Here is a 14,021-nt window from a genome sequence, read left to right on the forward strand (position 1 = left end):
TTTCAGATACGAGCGCTTTCTTTGAAAAAATTTCAAACAACCTTTACTGTAAATAGTGCTTTCCCTGATTCAACGTTAGTTATTTGTTAGAGTGGATGTTGCCTTTCATTATTATCCATTTGTATAAGTTATTGTTCAGAAAGCAGGCCTTTTCCGGGTGTGAAACATTCCGAAATATCTTACGAACTAAGAGATTTTAAGTCCCCAAACGGCACAATCATTTTGCGTTTTGTTATCTTAAAAATATGTTGAAAGACCACCTCATCAAAAAAGGCGGATGGCAATTCCGTAAATGGCTCTTCGGACCCGAATGGCTTTCGGGACTATCGAGATAATTTATAGAAAACCATTTCAGAAAGAAGAATCCAGTTCTACTCCGTCACGCGCCCCGCCAGAGTTGAATTTTTCAACCTAGTCGGAGCTCAACATTGTGTCATGTAAATTGCGTCGCAACGGGTTTGTGGCATCAGCCAATGGACTGTGTTCCTATGACGTCTATAATTGTCGAAAAGGAGACATTTGAAAAAACTTTAGCCGGACTAACATTCATCGATCAACTTGCCCCAAAACAAAGAACTTTTCTAGCAAGGAAATTGCAAGAAAAGTAACAATTTGCCCAGTGATCGGAAACAGCTTCTTTATTAAGAAGACGTTACGAAATCGTTGTATTTTCAGGCAGTTTTTTCTTCTAGACGATCCTACACACTCGATTGTTAGAGGAAAGACGATGAAAGGAATTGCATAAAGTTATTGCTTGGACGAAAAAATCAAGTCCACGACAATACAAGTACAGTAAGGGTCATTTAACACGGCAACCAAATTGAACACGCTTGTGTTCGGATGCCTCACGTATACCGACACTCTAGTCACAGAACACCCAACAATTTCGCTCTCCTCCATCCAACGCAATTAACCACACAGCAACGACCAGAAGCTACCAATCTGTTTTTGTTCAATGTACAATCTACTTATCATATTTATTACGTATGACAGCTGTCAATCAATCAATGAATCACGTTAGTAAAACGTGTTTTACATTTAAACCCACGTAATAAAATCAGGCTTTAGTTGATCAAGGGCATTATACAGTGGATAAGCCACTATCTAGAGCATTAAATGCAGGCCATGCTAAACGTTGTGAAAATAAATTGTTCGTGGTTAGTCTTACGAAGCTCGTTTAATCGCTTCACCAAGGGACTCGTCGGAGACCTTTCTGCTTGACAAATTCGTTGGGCATCACTCCCAAAGTCCTGTTCGCTTCTTAGGACTAACCACGAACAATGTATTTTCAAGTGAAGCTATGATCTTCGCAGTTTTGTACGCAATTTTTGCAATTGCGCAGAGAAGCCTGAAAAATTCAGGACTTCAACGAGGTTTGAACCCGTGACCTCGCGATACCGGCCGTGCGATGCTCTAACCAACTGAGCTATGAAGCCATTTCATTTCATATATCATTTCGTCATTGATTCATTCCTCACGGGAAAATAAGAACTCATAAATGACAAGCTCCCAACGTCAGTGGCTTCATAGCTCAGTTGGTTAGAGCACTGCACCGGCATTGCGAGGTCACGGGTTCAAACCCCGTTGAAGTCCTGAATTTTTCAGGCTTCTCTACGCAATTGCAAAACTTGCGTTCATAACTGAGAAGATCATAGCTTCACTTGATTTCCTATCCGCAGTCCATATATGATCCATTTCATCAATGTATTTTCACAAGTAACGGTCAACTTTATTGTCAATGCTAATGGTTGGCTAAGCTTGACTAGGACTCTCAAAAGTCTTTTAATGTTTTTCCCGCTAAGTGACGACTGGTTGGGTTAATTTCGACTTCGTCGCACGTTCGTTCGGTCGTTGCGCTGCGCTGACCTCACTTCAAGCTCGCTTCACACGCTTTAATTTCCCAATCGAAGCGGATTTTCGAGAGAGCGACTTGGAGCAACTGTGTAGCCTTTACTTATATGTGCTTAGAATGTGCATATTCACGGTTTAGTGAGCAAATAATCAAGTCTTTGCACAAACTGAAACTGTCAGATATACTTTTAAATTGACCAATCACAGCGTACCTACTAAGTGGGAGATAAAGTGTTTTATCCAATGGATAAGGTTATCCGGTCTTTTAAGAACTGCAGGGGCCTGTTTAGGGAGGATTTCCATACGTTTCCTAACCGAGTTCGAGGTCCGTACTGCAAGTTACGGACGGCGTTTTTTCCCGTTGACTTATGGCCCAAGCGCCCAATCAACGTGAATAATAATAATAATAATAATAATAATAATAATAATAATAATAATAATAATAATAATAATAATAATAATGGAATACATATCCCAAGATGGTTGGCGGAGGGAAGAACAGTCTTAATACCCAAGACAGACAACCCAGGAGCAGCTTACCACCGACCGATAACATGCCTAAATACAATGTACAAATTGATTACGTCGATCGTCAACTCAGAGTTACAACACCATGAATCAGTTCACAAGTATATGCAACTGGACCAAAGAGGAGGAATGCCTGGATCTATGGGGTGCATTGATAACCTGCTGATTGACAAGGCAATATTGGAGTATGCTACGAAGAACAACAAGAACTTATCTTGCACCTGGATTGACGTAAAAAAGGCCTTTGACAGCGTCTCACATGTTTGGCTTATAGAAGTCCTGAAAATGCATAAGATCAATGAAAAGATAGTAGACTTTGTAGAGAATGTGATGAGGAGCTGGACGATCACTCTACACGTAAGAACAAGTGCAGGTAACCAGGAAATTGGTCCCCTTATAATAAAGCGAGGTATACTCCAAGGTGACGCATTCTGTGTTAAGCTTTTTACTCTCTGCCTCAACCCAATCGCTTGGTACGTCAGAGGAACAGAAGGGTACAGCCTTTCACATGCAAAGAACACAAAGATAACGCATTGCCTTTTCGTGGACGACTTGAAGACTTATCACAAAAGTTCAGCCAAGGCAACTACTTTGACAAATAGACTTGAAGGCATGTTTGGTGATATAGGCCTAGACTGGGGAATTCGAAAGTGCGCCGCGATCCACATCAAGGAAGGAAAGCTCCAGAAAACCGAGAACCTACCCCTTACAAGCGGTAGCCAAATGCCAGTACTAGGAGAGGGAGACCATTACAAATTTCTCGGTAAGGTACAGAATGTCAACCAATTAGACAAACAGGTGTTTGAGCAGGCCAGTCAAGAGTACTTAAGAAGACTAGCAGCTATATAGACCTCCCCACTCTCCATACCAAGAAAAGTAAAGGCCACAAACACGTTTGCTTACCCAGTTCTCCAATATTATATGTGGTCAAGTGAATGGGCGATAGAAGACCTACAAGAACTGGACAGAAAGACCCGAGCAGTAATAGCCCAGAACAAAGGCAAGCACAACTCTGAGTCGAACCCGACCTTATACCTATCACCAGATTTAGGCGGGAGAGGCTTCAAAGAAATAGAGATACAGTATAAAGTTACGAAGATAAAGACCGCACACTACACCACGACCAGTAAAGATCCCCATATAGAAGTAGTGAGAACCTTTCAGGACGTCAAGGAAGCAAAAAAGAGTAGATCAGTGATAAAAGATGCCAAGACTTACGCCCAGCAATTAAACGTAGATGTAACATTCGACGAACAGCACAAATCCACCTCAGTAACAATGGGTGAGAAGGAAACTTTGTTCAAGATCAGTAGTCCAAAGTACATTCAGCAAACCCTTAAAGAGGCAACAGACACAAAGTACAAACAAAAAGTCTCCGAATAACTATGGCTGGGCAACTATGTCACTCAACGCTGGAAAGACAATGAAATCTCTAAAGACAACTTCAACCCAATCATGAAGTGGAAAAACATACCGGACGTCGTAAAATCCGGCTGCACGCGCAGCACTATCATTTAAACTCCCGTCCACACGTATCCAGATATTTTTAAATCCGTAACTTTTTGTTTCCGGATACGCCTTCAAATCGCTGAGCCTCCCTTCCCCAACCAAATGGTTGGCCTCTAAAGAAATAAAATCAGGCTGTGTTATGATAATGTGGCTATGCCTACTATGACCCGAAGAATTTTAATTCCGAAAAGGTGTTGTATAAAGGCCCTGAATCTTTGAAAGACAGATTGACTTTTAAAAGCACGCAATAACCTTAACACACATACACAAACACATACACACAAAGATTATTTCGTTCAAAATAAAGACTGAAAACATCGGTGTGGTGTCTTGCAAAAAAAAAACAACGTCAAAGAGAAATCGTAAAAAGTTATGCCATCGAAAGAGGCAAAAAAAGTTTCAGTGAACTTTTGAATTACGCTGTACGTGTTCCATATAATTAAAAAAAAAATCATAGACTCAATGAATGAGAAATTGATGAAACTTAATAATTTTTAACGTTAAGCTATACCTAGTTTATTAGTCGTTTTAACATTTATATCTTGTAATTATTGTAATTTTTAGCATTTATATCTTGTACATTTTCCCTGTGGGGAAAATAATAATGAAAGTTATGAAATTTATGCACAGAGGTCTGCTGAGATGAAAAATTTGCCATTTATTAGCATTACCTCCCCAGACTCAAAAATTCCACACCTTACAAATGTAAACATTGATAAATATATGCCTTTAGATAATAATTTTGGGTATTACACCACTCATGGATTTCATAGTAGCAAAGACATAATTGAGTGCTTATCACATGATAAAGCATTTTCTGCTTTGCATTGTAATATAAGAAGTTTAAGCAGCCGCCATGACAATTTTCTAAATATGATATCTGAGCTAAATTACAAATTCCCTTAGATCGGCCTCTCTGAAACTAAAATGTCACATGATGAGGAACCTTTACTTAATCACAACATAGCTGGATATAATTTCATTCCTGAACCTACTCATTCCAATGCAGGAGGCGTCGCATTTTATATCAAAAACAATCTTAAATATATTAGCAGATCACAATTTACAAAATCTACTAATGACTTTGAAACATTATGTTTAAAAAATTACATATTCTTTCTAGCTGTATTTTAAAGATTACCTTATACACTGCAGTTGTCACGTTTATGTCCATGTTAGTGTTAGTGTTACGTTCATTTGTGTGTACGATAGTTAGTGTATATGTACTCCCCATATTGTACCTCGGCTGTTAAAATTCAATTTAATTAATCTGATCCAGCTCCCTGACATTTTTAACTTTATAGTTATTTCAGGGTGCTGGTACCCTTTTAGTTATTATATTTAAATTTAATCGCTTTTTTAACTTACTTTATTTAAATCTCTCGGGTACAATAAATATTATTGTTGTTGTTGTTGTTTTAGTTCTTACACGGCATGTCTGAAAACCAGCTTGCTGTACCATTTACCGTGTTTTAAATAAAGTTGATTAAATTGAATTGAATTGAATGACAAATAGATTTAATTTGAATATTCATTTCAGGACAGCATCTGCAAAACTACGGCTTGACTTTTGCTTAAAGATTATTCTACGAATTTCCAAAGACAACTCCCTAAAGTTAACTTGCGTCAATCTTGCCACCTCTAATCGTTTAAATAATGCGGTTTTCGTCGCATACAGCCAGATTACTCATTACAACGTACAACTCGTTACAAGTCCCATCGAACTGGATATCAGCCTTCGACCAGATACCAGCCTCAGCTGTCCATTACATTGACAATATGGGAGAAATTTGATATTGCACATATCACTTCGGTAGACGCAAAAAAATAACGGCGTATCTAGATACCAAAACCCTCAAGAAGTCTATAGAAATATTGAAACTGGTTGTTTGCATTCCAAAGACAGTAAACCATAACTTATAGGCGAAACGCAAAACACTAAAATAAAATATGGTAATATCTTTTCTTTTTCTTTTTTTTTTTGTGTTTCACTTTTTTTTCAAGTAGAATCTTACGCCATATTTAATTGCATTCTCGTGGTATGTCCTAATTGCGGAAAGTGCAAGCTTACACCTTATTCCACCGAAAATGGCCGTTATTGTAGCATTGTTTTGTTTGACTGCAAAATGCACCTTTTAGCCTCGTCAAGGTTAGCTATTCTTTTGAATTTTACTCTTGAAAGCAAGGACAAGAGGGCCAATTTGCCATGAAACAAAAGAACAACTAAAATGTCGGCCATTTTGGAATAAGGTGTATGACGTGTTACGCATTGTGAATCAATACTTCACTATGTGGTCTGGCGTCAACTGATTTAGTTGTTCGTAATAAGTAGCTTAACTGAGTTGTATACTCGATCGGAGGAACTAAAACTAACGTTTAGAAGGGGATATAACCCCATAGGGTTCTCTCTTTGCCGAGTGTCCCTATGCATAATTGCAGGAATCAGTCTTGACAGACTCATTGCCATTCTGAAGCCTAGATGAAGCCGCTGTAGTATCCCTGCATCGTTACTGTCTGGACAGTTACTTGTACTATTGCGGTTCCCATATTGGCAGGAACCACCCAATTTTGGGAGGAAAGAATGCTATTAGCTTTAATTGCCTCTGGGATATTCATCGGGTTCTGTATCTCCATCATATGACACGTGACCATTTTCAAAATTGTATCCGTCATCGAATACAAATTCAAATTCAGGTTCGAGCGTTTCAGAGAGCAGATACCACCGCAATAATGGCCAGCCTTAGAAAATCTGCCTTCATGGTGCCTTTATATTTTTCATTGTGCTCTTAATTCGTTACTTTCCTTATCTCCTTGTTTACATAAGTTATTTAGCCCGTGAATAAGAGACGGTATTCTTGGAAGGTCTCTTGCTTTCACGGATGTCTTCATGAACTCGGCTTTAAATCCATTTTTGTATTGTTGGAGAGTACGTGAGGTAAGACATGCGGTGCTGCAGGTGTTTCGTAAACTTGTGCCAGGAAAATGAGATCCACGAATTCTGTTGTTTGACCACGTCAAACTAGCTCTTAAATGAATGCTATTAGGAGAGTAAAAACAGTCTGGAACAAACACATGGCTTTTTTTAGGATTGGCGCTCGCCAGGGAGTGTGTAGAATATAAATATTCAAATTAAATCAATTTTAGCGTTAAAGGCACCTTAATCAAATGGCGGCCACAAACTAGCAACTACAAAGCCACGTGGAATTCTAATTCTAGACCACCGCGGAAGAAAAGTCCAGTTGATGACCAATAAAGCGAGGTTGGTACCGACATTGCAAAAATATTGGACCAATATCCATCGCCCGAAGAGGTACCAACGTTGTCGCTGTCAGGACCACACAGGAATATAAAGGATGCGCAGGAGGACCACCAAAGAAATTAACCAACTTCTTTCGCAGGTTAATTTCTTTCGCAATCAAACCGACTGCCCTTAGTTTCGTTTCTAATGGTACTGCTTTAAATTTTCTTAAGCACGTTCAAACGTAGAAGGCTGATCGTTTTGTTTTTCGATTCAATTTCTTTAAAAAGCAGGTGGACATAATCATTTTCAATTAGTCCTCACCGACATTATTTTGTTGTTTTCGAAACGAGATGTCGAAAAAACACAGGAAACGATATTATTCCAGCCATCGAAACGTACTCACGCAATGTTTAATCATTTTAGTAGGCTGTTTAGTTTAAGTGTTTCCTTATATTTGTATATATATTGGTTATCCGAATTAAAAGATCTAGATTAAAGCAATAGAGGATTTTCATCGTGTTTACATAGCCTCAAAACTAGAGGGAGTTGGGAGAATTCGAGACAGTTATGTACGTGTCGGGTATGCGTAACTGGCGAGAATTCTCCCAACTCCCCAGCGAGTATTTCGAGAAGACTATGTAAACACGGAAAACAATTGCTCTAACACTCAAAGATGCGAACTAAGCAAGGTACAGATTTGGTTAGCCTGCTTTATACAAACAAATATTGACAAAAAAAAAAGGAAATAAATATTGATACACAGTTTTTAGGAAGAGCAGAAGCAAGTTTTCAGCAAGTGTCGATCGAGAATGAAATATAATTTTTGCCATCAGCAACAACACTTGCGACGTTAAAACAACATACATCTTGAACCACGAATATACAAAATTACTATCGGCAAAAAACATTTTGGGAGATTTTGCTACGTTCAATTTTTCTATCGTACTTTTGGCTGCTCAAGTAAATCGCAAAATCGAAAGTGACATCGAATTCAGCTGGCGCCGTTTTCATGTTACCTTTCACGTTTACTCGCGAAACAAAGGATACATCTGTGTCAAAATGATGGCAGGCCACCAGGTTTTTGTTCATTCTCAGAGGCCCAGGGGCAGTTAGTGTGAGGGGGAAAAAGTCTAAACGGGCGAGGAAAAAAATCGGGCGAAGAAAGGTCATGGGTTTTTGTTTTGTTAGTTTGGTTTTTTCTCTTTTCAGTGTTTTAAAGATTGACAAGAAATGTGCGAATTCAGCACAAAGATCACAATAGCCCATCTCTTGAGGTTGACCATTGTTTCGGCAAAGTCCAAAATGTACTCTCTTAGATTGGGTTATTTATCACCAGGTAATTCCATCGTTTTGGAAATAGCAGCTGCTTTATTATTCATCAGCGTCACAAATTCTTGCTAATTTTGGATCTCATTTTGTTGAAACTCAAGCACGCTTTCAACAGACCTGTTTATGTTCGTGAGTAATGCACGCGTTGCGGGCCTATTGTCACCTTACATACTCATACAACCCGATGACATAGTGTGTAGTGCACTTACACTTACAGTGCACTACCACAAAAAGATTCAAACAAACTTTATTTTAGAGAGTGTTTTCCCCATAGCTTTTTGAAGGACTCAAGCTGAGACATGGCAAAAGATAAGTCTTCTCATATTAATTGGTCGTTAATTGTGTTGCTTCGAATGTAAAGGCGGCATAGATTAAACTATTTTGCAATAGCTGAATATTCTGGAGTCCCCCGTGGGTTCCATATTGCACCCTTTTATTCATAATACTGTCAAGTTGAGATTGCCGAAAAAAGCACTATAGAAAAGATATGTTATATTTGAATATGAGTTGATAAGGAGAATGGGACGGGCTCACACTTTTCAATGGACTGTATAAACACAAAATATCAACAAATGGAAAAATCACCTAATTTGCATTTACGTAGACTGTCAAATGGCTCGAAGGCTACATAGTGCTTTAAATGAAAAGATGCCTAATTAAAATGCAATTGATGAGACCGGGGTTGTATAAGCAATCAGAAAAAACTTAGCAAACACTCAATAAGTGTCATTGCTAGAATGTACATGTGATGCGTGGATCTAAAATCGAGACAAAAGAACAAAAGCCAGAGAGAAGTTTTTCAATGATTGAATAATATAATGTCGACTACCAAGCAATAAATTGATGATTTAATCGATTCTTGTAGGCACCTTTAATTATATATACCGCCTTCGTAACAGTTCGTAATTGATCCCTGTCTATTTTTTGAAGTAAAATGGATAGCCACAATATAAAGACCGCTTAAGGTAATAAAAAAAAACAGATCACGGTCATTCAACTGTTCCTCAAACTTGAGATTAGCGAGAACTACATAGTGCAAGATTCCGCAAATTGCTTCTGATACAACAAACGTGATCCATTAAGTTTCAAGTTTCAAGTTTCAAGTTTCAAGTTGAAAGTTGAAAGTAAGTAGTCCCTCCCTGACAAAGCAGTTATTGAAGGCAACCCAGCATTGAACCTTTCATTAAGTGGCAACTGTATAAATAACAGTACCAAACTAAAATAGAAGTCTTGAATGAATGAAACACAGAACTAGAAACTATTTCGATTCTCGTCACCAGCGTAAACTGTTTGTGTGGCAAATGACGAAATCAGCAGTAGTCAAATATCGTTGGTGGGCACACGCTGGATATGAGATAATAAACTGCCAACGAGGCGAGCACTAATAGCAAAAAGAAATGGGTTCAACCAAAAAAAAAATTTTACATTCACCCTCAAATTCTTTATAAGCAACGATTTAGTAAAACATAGACAAGTAAAACTTAGCGATGGAAAAGAACGTTTCGGTAACATCGTGACACCATTTTCAAGTTCAAATGCAACAGAATAAACTGTCAGAAAATTTTTCGCTCAAAAATTAACAAACTTCAAAATAAATATGCAAGATCACGCAAATAGTTTTGCTTGAATAGACCGACTGAACATTGAGAGATGGTGTAAATTCCCCTAATTAGCAGCATTTCGTGCACTAAACAATCGAACTTATTCATGCACTTCTTCAGAACAGAAAAATGTCTGTCAAGGTCTTTCGGTATAATAGAGTGTTCGTTAATTAAATGTTTGCCAATAGAAGAGGCCTTTTTCGTGTGTTCAGCCGCGCATTGGTACAAGTGCCTGAGAGTAAAGCCTACTCATAACTTGCATCGCACAAGTCACATTGAAATTTATAAATTACACATTTTTGGTTAACAATAGGCGGTTTTTCTTATGCACTTTTATCTCTCGATGGATTTTATTGCTGACAAAAACCGGTTGAATGACTGTTTGGGTCTTCAGGCTGTTTCAGTCTGCCGAATCCTGGTCTTTGAAGGGCAGGACTATTCGGACCGTCGGGTTTTCTTTTGGGGCAGGTATTGGTTGCGGGTCTTCAACTTTAGATGCAACAAACGACCTGACTGTAGAGTTGATAAGGTATTGTGGATATATCAGCGGGGAGACCACTGCCCTCAAACAGTCACATTCTTCAGAAAAATAAGACCAACATGATGATAAGCGATATGCACGGCCAAGCAAGGTTTTCAAAAGTCCTCGTTTATATCGCATGTCGACATGGCTCTGGTAGTGAAGCAAAAGGCTTGTATTGAAATATGCAAACCTCGTTTTAAATCATTTATTGTTGCTACGTGGTATAGACCACCTAATTCGCTTGTTAGTATATTTTCACCTTTTGAATAGTTGATTGGGAAACTGGATTCCCTTAAAACTGAATTCTACCTTTTAGGGGATCTAAATTGCAATATGGCCGCATCCCAGTTTGATAGCGATACACGCAAATTATTAACTATCACGGATGTTTATGGTCTTCAACAACTCATAACAGAACCAACAAGAATAACCGAAACTTCTGCAACATTGATTGATTTAATTTTTACTAACTGTCCTGACAAGGTGTTATGCTCAGGTATGCGTCATATTGGCATTAGCGATCACAGCATGGTCTATGTCTATCGAAAATTAGCCATTAATGGACAGAGTAAGGGTCACACTAATATAACCTATAGGAATTTTCGAAATTTTAACCGTGATAAATTTCGTAGCGATGTTGCATCTCAAGATTGGGATCACATAAACAATTCTTCCAATCCAAATGATATGTGGAATGAATGGAAGGAATCCTTTTTGGCTATTGTTAACAAGCACGCTCCATTGAGAACCACTCGTGTTCGCGCGCGGGGTTCCCCATGGATTACTTCTGAGCTTAAAAAACAGATGCACGATCGAGATATTTTGAAACTCAGAGCAATTAGATCAAAAAATCCTAATGATTGGGTTCACTTTAAAAGACAGCGGAACAAAGTCAATAGTGCGACTAGCTAGGCTAGCGAAGCAAGTTTATTATCAAAATACGCTAAACGAGCATAAGGGTGATTCCCGCAAAACCTGGCGGATCATCAATGAGCTGTCTTCCCGAAATTTCGTGGAAACGTCTGTGAAACAACTGAATGTAGATGAGCAACAGCTCCAGCAGAAATAGCGCACGAATTTAACCGTTATTTTGCTACCATTGGCCCGAAACTTGCTAGTGATATTCCTTCTTCATATGGCAACAGCTATCTGAATTATCTCACTAGCACGGATAAGGAGTTTCAGTTCCGCCCAACCTCCACAAATGAAGTATTTTCACTGCTGAATAAACTGAAAAAATCAAAGGCAGTCGGCCTTGACAAAATTTCTTCTCGACTTATTCGTGAATGCGCGGATCTTATTTGCAAACCGCTGTGCTATATTTTCAATCAGTCATTAAATGTAGGTGTGTTCCCAGATGACTGGAAGTGTGCACGGGTCACTCCACTATTCAAACAAGGGGAACGTGATGTCCTAAACAATTACCGCCCAATTTCCGTTATCCCGGTTATAGCCAAAGTGTTTGAAAGAATAGTTTATAACCAATTATATGCGTACCTAACAAAGCATAACGTAATATGTAAATGCCAATCTGGTTTTCGCTCTATTCATTCCACCGTTACGGCTCTACTTGGGGCTACGGATACTTGGGCTTACAACATTGACCGAGGAAAAATAAACGCTGTTGTTTTCCTAGACCTAAAAAAAGCTTTTGATACGGTTAATCACGAGATCCTTTTATCTAAATTAAATAATTACGGCATACATGGCATTTCTTACAACTGGTTTAAGTCCTATTTGGACAACCGCACTCAAAAGTGTTCCATTAATGGATCACTTTCTAAAACTTGCTCACTAAGTTGCGGCGTCCCTCAAGGGACTATTTTGGGTCCATTGTTGTTTTTGCTATATATCAATGATCTGCTAAATTGTCTAACGAATTGTGTGCCATGGATGTACGCAGATAACACCCACCTAACATATGCGGGTGACAATACAGGCGACATAGAATCAAGTCTTAACCATGATCTAGAAAATGTTAAAAAATGGTTGATAGCAAACAAACTTACCCTGAACATGACAAAAACCGAATTTATGCTGATTGGATCAAGGCAGAGGTTGTATGCTCTCACAAATCCTCCAATTCCCGAGATCAATGGTGCTCCTATCACTCAAGTTTGTGTTGCTAAATCCCTGGGCGTGCTTATTGATAATAATCTTAACTGGAGTAGCCATGTCGATAAACTGACAAAGAAAGTAGCTTCTGGAATTGGAGCCCTCAAACGTGTAAGGCATCTCGTTCCTCAGACGACATTGCGCTCTATTTATCACGCTTTACTTCAACCGCACTTTGACTACTGCAATGTCGTCTGGGGAAACTGTGGTATCACGTTACATGACAAATTACAAAAACTGCAAAATAGAGCAGCCAGAGTTTTGACCTTCTCTAATTTTGATGCAAATGCTAGCGAGCTATTCAAAATTTTAGGCTGGAAAAATCTAGTTAGCCAGCAACAAATTGCGCTGGCCACAATGGTCTATAAGTGTCTTCAGGGGCTAGCACCGGAATACCTATGTTCTAAATTTACAAACCGCGAATCTGTTTATAGTTTAAGAGACTCTGAAAGAAAGCTTAATGTTCCGTTTCCGCGGACAAATTATTATAGAAACAGCTTCAGCTATAGAGGTGCTACTGTCTGGAATAGCTTACCCCTCAAAGCGAGACAAGCAGAGTCTCTTGGGCTTTTCAAAAATCTGATTAAAGACATATTTTAGTATAAAGTACGGCATTCATGGAAAGCAGCTTTAGAATTAATATAGTTTAATTGTATTTTATTGTAATCATTTTAAAATTTTCCTTTTTGTAATTTAGATTTTAGCATTGTTTGTAATCTTAGCTGATGATTTTACCGTGCATAAATAATAAAATATCATATCATATCATATCATATCATCGGTTCGCAACACAAAAACATTCAATCAATTGTTTGAGACGATCATCGCCGAAAACAGCCTTAAAATTTCAAGCTTAAACGTAATGGATTTTTTCAAGCTTTCTTTTCGCTACTATCCTGGTGGTGTTCATTGCGCTTGAAGGTAATGGTTCTCGTGCAGTTTAAATACACCCGCAGTACTTTGATATTTGTATTCGTATTTATATATTTCCATCGCGCCTTCAATTTTACTAGTAGAAGAAATGACACCACACCCTTACAAAGCACTCACATTTTGACTCGCGAGACTGCAAATGCATAACCCACCGAGGAAACAAAATTGATGTTTCTGAGGAAGAAAAAGTTGACGCATTGACGCTTCCAGGGGAGATCTACAAAGCACTGATTGGTTCATAAGTAACCCGCACGTGATTCCCAGATGACAGTTTCTTAACAAAGGCAAAAGAATGTGTGGCCCGTTTCAGCAGACGCTGCTGGTGGAGGAACGCGTGCTGAATCCCTAACAGAGCCTGCGTGGGAGGCTATCTAGCCATTAGAGTAATTAG

The 14,021-nt window shown here is 38.6% G+C and overlaps 1 non-coding gene across 1 annotated transcript; it reads left to right on the top strand.

Annotated features, from left to right (window-relative positions):
* The first annotated feature begins 1,520 nt into the window (after positions 1–1,520).
* Trnaa-ggc (transfer RNA alanine (anticodon GGC)) lies at positions 1,521–1,593 on the top strand. Its single transcript has one exon. It is a non-coding gene; the product is annotated as a tRNA-Ala (tRNA).
* Positions 1,594–14,021: the final 12,428 nt, after the last annotated feature.

The sequence above is a fragment of the Montipora foliosa genome, unplaced genomic scaffold (assembly GCF_036669935.1).
Source record: "Montipora foliosa isolate CH-2021 unplaced genomic scaffold, ASM3666993v2 scaffold_453, whole genome shotgun sequence".
Classification (NCBI taxonomy): Eukaryota; Metazoa; Cnidaria; class Anthozoa; order Scleractinia; family Acroporidae; genus Montipora; species Montipora foliosa.